The sequence below is a fragment of the Microtus ochrogaster genome, linkage group LG8 (genome assembly GCF_000317375.1).
Source record: "Microtus ochrogaster isolate Prairie Vole_2 linkage group LG8, MicOch1.0, whole genome shotgun sequence".
Classification (NCBI taxonomy): domain Eukaryota; kingdom Metazoa; phylum Chordata; class Mammalia; order Rodentia; family Cricetidae; genus Microtus; species Microtus ochrogaster.
Genome location: NC_022033.1, coordinates 24,090,621 through 24,101,230, shown reverse-complemented (window position 1 = coordinate 24,101,230; position 10,610 = coordinate 24,090,621).

The window sequence follows — 10,610 nt, the reverse complement described above, 5'->3', positions numbered from 1 at the left end:
CTCTGCCTCCCGAGTGCTGGGATTAAAGGTGTGCACCACCATACCTTCTTCTGCTTCAGGCCCCTTACCCTTGATGGTCCTGAAATTGACTAAGTAGACATTGGTGCTTCCTCACTTCCTCTTTACCTCTGTTCCAAGGGTTTTGTAGCAAACATACTCTGCCTTTTAGGTCCTTAAGTTCTATGCTTTACCCTGCCTGAGGTGTTTTTCCTTTCTGCTTTACTTTGTTAACTCTTGCCCATTTTCAAGTTTTACTTGCTAAGGGACCTTGAGGAATTCCTCAGCTCAAATTCTGCTCCCTTTTGAGATAGGGTTCTCTAACTCAATGAGATCCACCTGCTTCTGCCTCCCAAATGCTGGGATCAAAGGTGTGTACCACCACCACCTGGCCTAACCCCACCTTTTTTGTTTGCTTTTCTGTTTTCGAGACAGGGTCTCTCTTTGTAGTCCTGACTGTCCCCTAGAATTCAGTGTGTAGCACAAGCTGGCCTTGAATTCAGAGATCTACCTGTCTCTGCCTCCCAAGTTGCTGTGATTAAAAGTGTACTCCAAGCCGGGCAGTGGTGGCACAGTCCTTCAATCCCAGCTACACAGGGGAAGCCTGTCTCAAAGGACCAAAATAAATAAATAGATAGTACTCAGACAGACAGACAGACAGGTAGGCAGAGGAAGTGCACCACCACACCTAGTCTCTGGAGCCCTGTATTAAAGGACCAAAACAGACAGACAGACAGACAAACAAGCAAAGGTGTGCACCACTCCACCTAGTCTCCCAACTCACATTCTGAATTCTAAATTTAAAGTGTGTTCCACCACGCCTGGCTTCCAACCCTCTTACTAAAATTGTTAATAAACAAAGTCCAGTTTTCTATTAGCACTGTATTAGCACTGTAGGTATCTTTCTTGGAAATTGGGAGGTATACCTCACCCTGCCATTCAGTCCATTCCATCCCGTTTCTCCCCTATTTCCTGCTCATTCTAAGCTCCTTCCCTCTCCAGCTCCACCTCCAGCCCTCCCTCACCCAGGCCCACCCAGCCTTCCTTTAACACTCCCTCTGCTGTTGCTTCTGGCCTGGTGGTTTCATTGTGGTATAGACTGGAGTTTCCTGTGCTGAGAGTCTACAGACTGAGGATAGAGATGGAAGGTTGACAGCCAAAATGATCGCGGGCCATTTCTATTTTCCTTAATATCTGCTCACCACCTACTTCTGCATATGACCTAAGATCCTAGTTGATGTGTTTGTTGTTGTTGTTGTTTTGTTCTTGTTTGTTTGGTTTGGTTTGGTTCTTTTGAGAGCCATGGAGCCTTCCTTGTTTCTTGGTAGTCTTGATTTGGGGAGGTAGGGTGCTTGGTGGACAATGGTCCCCAAAGCCACCCCATGCCAGTGGCTTCCCAGTTCATTGTTTCACTCTCAAGATGAACAAGAAAACACAGATAACTAGAAGAGAGAACTCCCAAAATGGGGGGGGGCCCAAGGAAAGAAACCCGCAAGGCCGCCCGCCAAGGGAAAATTTGGGGAACCAAGGGAAGAAACTGAATGAAAACGAAAACAACCTTAATGGGAATGGCCAAGTTTGGAAGCCCGGAAAGAACAAAAAAAAACCCAATTTGAAAAAAAAACCCAATTTAAAAAAGAACCAAACAAAGGGACCAAAGCAGCTCAGCAAAGTCATAAACATTCCCAAGAAACTGTGCCAGCCCTGGTCAAAGTGACCCCACCAGGGTGCCCAAACAACATCTGTTTGCATCTGCTTGCTTCAAACGTTCTTGTAGGTACCTGATTAACTGCTGTTTTGAAATTCCTCTATACCCCAACCAAGGAGCTCAAAAGTTGTATACTTTTACCCAATTCCAAAACGCCAAGACTTGTGCCACCCCCTCCACCATCCCCTGCTTTGTGGGTTTTCCCCTTTAAAACCCTTTTTCCCTGAAGCCTCAGGGCTGTTGTCCCCTACCCACTGCAGGGGCTGTAGGATTACGGTTCAAGCTAGCTTGTTTTCATCGGATGCTGATTGCATGGAGGTCTTATTTGGGGGTTCTGTGACATAGGCATAACAGCCTCACAGGGTGAGCTGATGCGGGGTGACACACATATGTGGTTTCACCAGCTCATGACACATTATGATCTCTGCCTTGCTGCCTAAGGGAAGCTAACTCTCATCTCTTTATGAAGATTGAGATATCAAAAGTGTGGGCTGTATTAACTTAGCAGACCACTAGCCTGCATGAACTTTAAAACTGTTCACAGATAGCACCTGAACTCTATAGGCAGATGCCTCCCTGCTTTGCTGTAACCCACTTTTCTGAATCCCCATTAATATATTTGCTAAATACATTTATTTCTGACTTTCTTCTGTCAAATGACCACAGAAGTCCACATGGACCTCTTCCATAGGGGAACATATCATTATGGGCAATCTGAAACATTGTTCCTGGGACATGGTCGCTCATATTTAGCTCAGAATACATTGTCTCCTGTGCCATTTGGAATAAGATCTGTGCTTTTAAATTTAAAAAAAGTTTGAGGCCAGTTGTGGTGGTGCATGCCAGTAGGATTTGCTGAAGGAGGCACAGCCAGCACAGGTCATCTGGCAGGTCTGCTCTTTTCTAGACCAAAATTAAATCAAGACCAGATGAACAATTTAAATAGACCTACAAACTGCAAGGAAATAGAAGCTGTTGTCAAAAACTTCCCAACCAAAACAAGCCCAGGGCGGGTGGTTTTAGTGCAGAATTCTACCAGAACTTCCAAGAAGTGCTAATACCTATACTCCTCAAAGTGTTCCACATAATAGAAACAGAAGGAACATTCCCAACCTCTTTTTATGAGGCAAGAGTTACCTGATAACAAAGACCCAACCAAGAAATAGAATTATAGACCAGTCTTACTCATAAACATGAATGCAAAAATACTCAATAAAATACTAGCAAACTGAATCCAAGAACACAACAACAAAAAACATCCACCATGATCAAGTCAGCTTCATCCCAGAGATGCAGGGGTGGTTCAACATATGAAAATGTATCAATGTAATCTATCATATAAATAAACTGAAAGAAAAAAAACCATATGATCATTTCATTAGATACTGAAAAAGCGTTCGACAAAATCCAACACCCCTTCATGATAAAGGTCTTAGAGGGAGCAGGGATACAAGGAACATATCTAAACATAATAAAGCAATATGCAGCAAGCCGACAGCCAACATCAAATTAAATGGAGAGAAACTCAAAGCAATCCATTAAAATCAGGAACAAGACAAGACTCCGCTCTCTCCATATCTCTTCAACATAGTTCTTAAAGTTCTGGCTATAGCAATAAGACAACAAAAGGAGTTGAAGGGGATTCAAATTGGAAAGGAAGTCAAACTTTTGTTATTTGCAGACTATATGATAGTATATATAAGTGACCCCAAAAACTCTACCAGAGAACTCCTACAGCTGACAAATACCTTCAGTAATGTGGCAGGATACAAGATCAACTCAAAAAAATCAGTAGCTCTCCTATGTACAAATGATAAAGAAGCTGAGAGGAAAATCAGAGAAAAATCACCTTTCACAACAGGCACAAATAACATAAAATACCTTAGGGTAACACTAACCAAAGAGATGAATGACCTATTCGACAAGAACTTTTAGTCCTTGAAGAAAGAAATTGAAGAAGATACCAGAAAATGGAAAGATCTCCCATGTTCTTGGATAGGGAGATCAACATAGTAAAAATGGCAATCCTACCAAAAGCAATCTATAGATTCAAAGCAATCCCCATTAAAATCCCAACACAATTCTTCAAATCAGGTATACTTAATAGATTAGGTGATAGCCCTCAAACCCTCAGAGAGATCTGCTGAATACAGCATTTAAGGTGTTTAATGAAAAAGGTTTCCCATGATAGACAGAAATACCAGCTTCTCATCACAGCAGCCGAGGCTGTCTCTAAAGAGATGTTCAGCAATGGACTCTGCCTGGAGCTGCTTCAAGCGTGGTAATGCTGACCACTGGGCAAAGAAGTGCTCCATGTCTCCCACAACATCAGGGCCCTGCCCAAACTTTGAACACTGTTGATTTGACCACTCAACTTTCCCTTGCCAAGGTAGGTCAAGAACTTCCCCAAGTTCTCACCCCACAGGAAAATCCTTCAGACCTTCTGGGTCTGGCATTCAAGGAATGATGCTGCCCTGTGTGGCCGTGACAGGCTTCATGCTATCCTGCATGATAGCCAAAAGCTAATGGCCTCTTCCCCCAACAAAGCCACTAAAACACCGTAAAGCAACCCAGGCTGGCTGTCTATGTAGTGGGTAGGTCTCTGATTATTTCAGTTGATACAGAGGCTTTTTGGTTTATACTTCCTGCCTAAATTTAGCTTTCTCAGATCTCAGTGACTGCTTGATGGAGAAGCTAAGTTTTATAAGACTCAGAAATAGCAGGACAGCCATGGCCAGCTCCACTCCTCAAGGTAGAAGCTGCCTACTCTATTTCATATGTAAAAATCAGACCTTGTTTTCCTTAAGTCTTCCGCTGAGAAAGGCAAACTTAAACATGTCTACCTTCCTGACAGGTTTCAGGCTGAGAAAGAAAACTTCATAAAACAGGTTTAAATGTAAAAACGAACTCATGCTACCATGCTGTTTTAACTTTTTACTTGAAAGCACCAGTGTCCGAACAAGATACACCAAGGCCAAGTTCTCAACACAAAGATATCTTAGTATTCAGCAGAATCCTAAACAAGTAGTCTCTAACACTAGTGAAGGAATGGACGTGAAGTTTAAGTGAGAGCAAGGAAGAAGAGAGAGAGCTTCTGTGCCCTATATGAAGGTTTCAAGAAGAATACATGGTTGAGATTAGAGGTGTGTTATCCCACCTCAGTGATCTGGATCAGAAGTGGATCGTCCCACTTGAAAGGATCCAATTAAACAACAACAAAAAAAAATCACTAACAGGTGTGCCCTACCAAATTTGGCTCTAGCTAATTCCAGATGTAGTCAATTTGACAACCAAGAAGAGATATCACACACTCCATATTCTGTATATGAAGGTCAGATGAAGGGGGATTGAAAAAATTTATCATGTACAGAAAGAAGATGGCAGAGCCAAAAAAAAAATCGACATCTGTCTACCACAGATGCAGATTGTAACCGTGCACTGCCAGGTCACTAAATGTCATTGGGGATTGGTGAGCAGGTCCGCCCTAAGGAATTGACTGCTCTGAACTCCCAGCAGAGCAGAAAAAGTAAAGAAAAGCTGTCAGTGAGGTGGTTGAAGATAGCCAGTGGCCGATTAGTACCTCCTGCCCCAGGGCTCTAGCTCTAAGTCTTTTGGCTCAATATTCATCACTGCTATCCTCCCGTTGGTCCTTGGAAACCCTGCTTAATCCATTCAAACTATTCTCAACTTGCACCATCATAGAAGTCCCTTTTGCATGCTAGACACAACCCTGCAGAGGAGCAAGAGCCGAGCCACCAAAAGAAAAGGGTCAAAATGAAGGAGCAGTTCATGTGTCAATGTGGTTATAAACTTGGGCGTGGGAACACAGAGATCTTTAGCATCCCTATGTGTGTCCTTCCTTCCTTCACTCTTCTGTGATTTTGTAGTTAAGCATCTGCAAGGGGCCAGCCACTGTTGGACATTCTAAGACCACCACAAGGAAGAGCACCTACAAGGCTCTCTGTGTTCCAGGGATTTTGTTCTATTCTATCTAACTAATGATGAATGGAAAACTCCAAAGCCTACGACATTGTAGAGAGGGTTTGATATTTTAGGAAGACAGAGCAGGAGGCTATGAGAATAGGAGGACTGAAACTGAGAAGTTGACAGAGACAGAAGCAGTTCGAGGATGAGAACTTCCAGGTGAGCCGTGAAGGGCAACACAGAAGGAGCTGTGCTGGGGCACAGGTGGACGGTGAGACTATTAGAAGGGTGTGAGGCAGGAGCGAATGGGTTTTCTTGTTTGAGCAAAGAAAGAAGACACAGTGGCTGGCATACAGAGGGACTTCACAGCGAGAGGACATTTTACAAGCATGATGTTGGAGGAGGCTCTCTACGAGGCGCTGGCTCTGCTCATCTCATGGACCGTGTACTCATTTGTGACTTCTGTGCCGCTTAGACTCTTCTCAGATGTTGCAACTTGAAACTCCTCAGAATGATGCACCAGAGCTTGGGACATGACTTAGCTGAAAAATTTCTAGCCATGCAAGCATGAAGACCTGAGTCTGAGTCCCAGAACTTCCATCAAAAAGTCTGGATGGTGCTATACGCTTGTGGATCCAGTGCTGGGGAGTGAAGTTAAGAGGTTCTCTGGGGCTAACTGACCAGCCAATCATGAACACTCAGTGAGTCATTGGTCAAATGAGAATCTATCTCAAAATTAAGGTGGATGGGACCCAAGTACTAACTCCCAACATTGATATCCAGTCTCCATGTGCACACCTATCCACACATTAACACACACACACATAACACACCTGCACACACATGAACACATACACACCATCCATTGTCTTCTGTGGTTTCCTTTTCTTCATAAACCCCATTTCTGTGTGACTTACTGCAGTCTCAATGCTCATTTGTGTCTCACCCACTAGAATGTAGGCATGTTCAGACAGAAGATGCTATCTGCTGATTTATATCAAGTGCCAGGATGACTTTCAGAGTCATAACCTGGCAAGGGGAAAACAATTGAAACATTTGTTGTAGTAAGTGCTAGTGTGCCAAGTGCTATGGAAGCAGATGAGCAAGTCCCACAGCCATTACAGGGTCTTCAGGAAGCTTTACTGAAGTTGTAGCTTACTGGTAAGGATCCAGTGTCTCCCTCCTTCAGCAGCTACATGGCATCTCTCTAACTCTGCCTACCCTTGCTCTATATCTCTTCCAGTGTGGCTACACTCTGCCCTGCTATAGGCCGAAGAAGCTTCTTTATAAACCAATGGCAATAAAACATAAGCATAGTGGAGGCTGCTCATTTGTTTCTGGCTGCCCAGACCTGAATAACACACAGAAACTCGATTAATTACAACACTGCTTGGCCAACAGCTTAGGCTTCTTGTTAACTAACTCTTACATCTTAAATTAACCCATTTCTATTATTCTGTGTATCACCACAAGGCTGTGGCTTACCAGGTAAAATTTCAGCATCTGTCTCCCTTGGCAGCTACATGGCATCTCCCTGACTCCTCCTATTCTCTCTACAACTCTGTTTGGATTTTCTGCCTAGCTTTACTATATTAAGCCATTGGCCAAGAGCAGCTTCTTTATTAACCAATGGCAATAAAACATATTCACAGCATACAAAAGGGAATCCCACATCAAAAAAGAAAAAGGGTTAGGAGATGGTTCAGTAAAGTGCCTGCCTTGCAAGAGCAAGGAACTGAGTTTGAGCCCCAGGACTCACATAAAAATGCTGGTTGTGTGGGTTCATGTAATTCTAGTGCTGGGGAGGCAGGGGCAGGAGACTCTTTGCATTTGATGGCCAACCGGTCTAGCCTAATTGGTGAGTTCCAGGTCAATAAGAGGTCCTGTCTCAAAAGAGGCAACAGCATTCCTGAGGGTGACCCCCTGATGTCATTCTCTGGGCTCTAGTCACATGAACATATACATGCATACACACACACCCAACACACAGGTACCCTCCTCCATACGTAAACATGCATGTGTTTTAAAATACAGGAAAGGAAGACGTTAAGACATCTGAATTTGTAGATGGCATGATTCTATAATTAAAAGACCCTGACAATGCCACTTGGGAACTGTCAGGCCTGACGGAGATTGTCAGCAAAACAGCAGAATACAGAGTCAGCATAATAAAAGCCAGCAGCTGTTATTATATATATGTATATGCCAAAATAGAACTTCTATATATGCCAATAAGGAACTTGCCAGGAAAGAAACCAGAGAAAATAGCCCCATTTGCACTAGCTTCAAATAAAATTTTCAGAAATAAACCCAGGCGTAGAAGTAAAAGACTTCTACACTGAAAATATAACACACTGAAGAAGACACTGGAAGACAGAAAGGCATTTCATGCTCAAGGATGGGCAGATAACATTATGGAATGTGTAACAGAAATTTACAGATTCAATGCAATTCTCAACAGTTCGATGAAATTCTTGAGAAAAAAAGAAGCCTAAAATCCTTATCGAAGCACAAAAGACCCTGAACAGTCGAACAATCCTAAGCAGAAGGAGAAAGGCTGGAGCTATCTCGGTACTTGATATCAAATTATACAACAGATCCATAGTAATCAAAACAGCAGCTGGCAAAAAAAAAAAAGACAAATAAGCCAAGCGAACAAATGTAACAAACAAACCCACAGTTAGAGCCACCTGATCTCTGACAAAAGGTGTCAAAAATTATGCATTGGAAAAACAACAGACAAACAAAACAAAAAAGAGAAAAATATTATTTTTATCCAAGTGCTGAAAACACTGGATAACCATGTGTAGAATAATGAAACTAGATCCCCTTCTCTCACCCAGCACAAAAACCTACTCAGAGTAGATCAAATGCCTTAAAGTCAGGATCTGAAACTTTGAAATCACTAATGGAAAGCATAGGCAAACACTTTAGGACTAGACAAGGACATTATGCAGAAACTAAAAATGGGTTTACACAGAGTTAAAAAGGTTCTGCAAAGCAAAGGACACCCCCACAGCCCAGATCCAGACCTCCCTGCCCTTCCCCATCTCCTCTCCCACAGCCCAGACCGTGCTGCTCTTCCACCCCTAGTTGGTACTTACTTCATACATTGTTGCTTTCATCTTATTCTGATACCTTCGCTGGAGACTCAGAAGAAGAGTTTCCCTTCTCTGAACCAGGCTTTGTGCCTGCCACGTGGTTGGCATAGGTGGCAGGGAGGGGAGAGGTGTAATAAAAAGGTTGGTTGTTCATTCCCTACTTATTTGTTCCCAGCCACCCAGACTCCCAAAATAACCACACAGAAACTGTATTAATTAAATCACTGTTTGGCCTATTAGCTCTAACTTCTTATCCGCTAGCTCTTACATATTAATTTAACCCATTCCTATTAATCTGTGTATTGACACGAGGCTGTGGCTTACCGGGTAAAGTTTTGGTGTCTGTCTCTGGTGGAACTACATGGCTTCTCTCTGTCTCTGCCTCCTTTCTCCCAGCATTCAGTTTAGTTTTCCCTGCCTAGCTCTGTTCTGCTCTGCTCTAGGGCCAAAGCAGTTTCTTTATTCATTAATGGTAATCACAGCATACAGAGGGGACTCCCACATCAGGGAGAGGTACTCTGGCACTCACACAGAAGCCAGAGACACAGCTCCAGATTCAGGGAGAGACTCTATCTCAAAAAACAAGGTAGAGGGAGCTGGAGAAACGGCTCAGTGGTTAAGAGCATTGCCTGCTCTTCCAAAGGTCCTGAGTTCAACTCCCAGCAACCACATGGTGGCTCACGACCATCTGTAATGAGGTCTGGTGCCCTCTTCTGTCCTTCAGGCATACACACAGACAGAATATTGTATATATAATAAATAAATAAATATTTAAAAAAAACAAGGTAGAAAGGAGTTGAAGATACTATGCATCAATCTCTGACCTTCCCAGGTACAAGGTGGATACACAAAGAAGTGTATGTACACCTACATACATACATACATACATACACACACACACACACACACACACACACACACACACACCATGCACACAGGGGCAGGGGCAGAATGAATCAATTTTATCTTTGTCAAACTGCTTGAAAACCAACCTCCCTAGACACAAGTTTTAGCATTAGGTCAAAGAATAGCCTTAGGGGGTCCAGAATAATTCTGGTACCAGGAGCCACATTTTAAGCTAAGTGTTCAAAGATAAACTGAAGTAGTCATCATATTTTCAAAGTGCTACCCCTTCTTAAAAAAAATAAGGATAAAAAGCTGGTGCTGAAGAAAGCTGCTTAGGAGCTGGAGAAGTGTGCCTGCATCAGGTCTACTGCTGTCCAGGTGTGATGCCTCTGAAGGAGCTGGCATCTTGGGCGGGTCTGGAGAAGGGAGAGCCCACTTGGGTAGCAGTCTGGCCAGGGCCTGGCTGGAAGCTTGAGCTGGTTTCTCTGCCTCCCAGGTCCCTCACTCAGGTACCATGGAATGGTAGAGAGAGCTGGCTAGGCTCAAGGAAGGAGCCCTACCACAACAGCAGCGCCCTCTAGGGAGTTACTTATGAAAAAGCATCCCTTATCCCACATCATCTTCTCTTAGAGCAACCAGAACCCAATGTGGCACTGGTCAGCCAACTTGTGGTCTTCCTATGGGTCTCAGGTCAAATTCATGTCCCCAGAGAAATCTTTCCCCAACACCCTCACTGGATAAGTCTCTCTCCCTGTGCTACCCTCCTCCCCAAACAGGACACACCTCCAATCCCACCCAGCTGCAGTGACATTTGAAGACTGTCAGTCTGTTTCCATGTGAGCATGCCCCATGAGGACAAAGGACCCTGCCTGGCCTCTCACCAGAATACTGAAAACAGCACCCAATGACTTTACCACCTCCACCCAGGAAGTTACATCCTCATTAATGGCAGTCTTTATCTGCCACTTATTCCTCATGTCTCAGGCGCTATCTTGGGACACCCATGCTTTCTGACATTTGTTATGCTGTTCTGG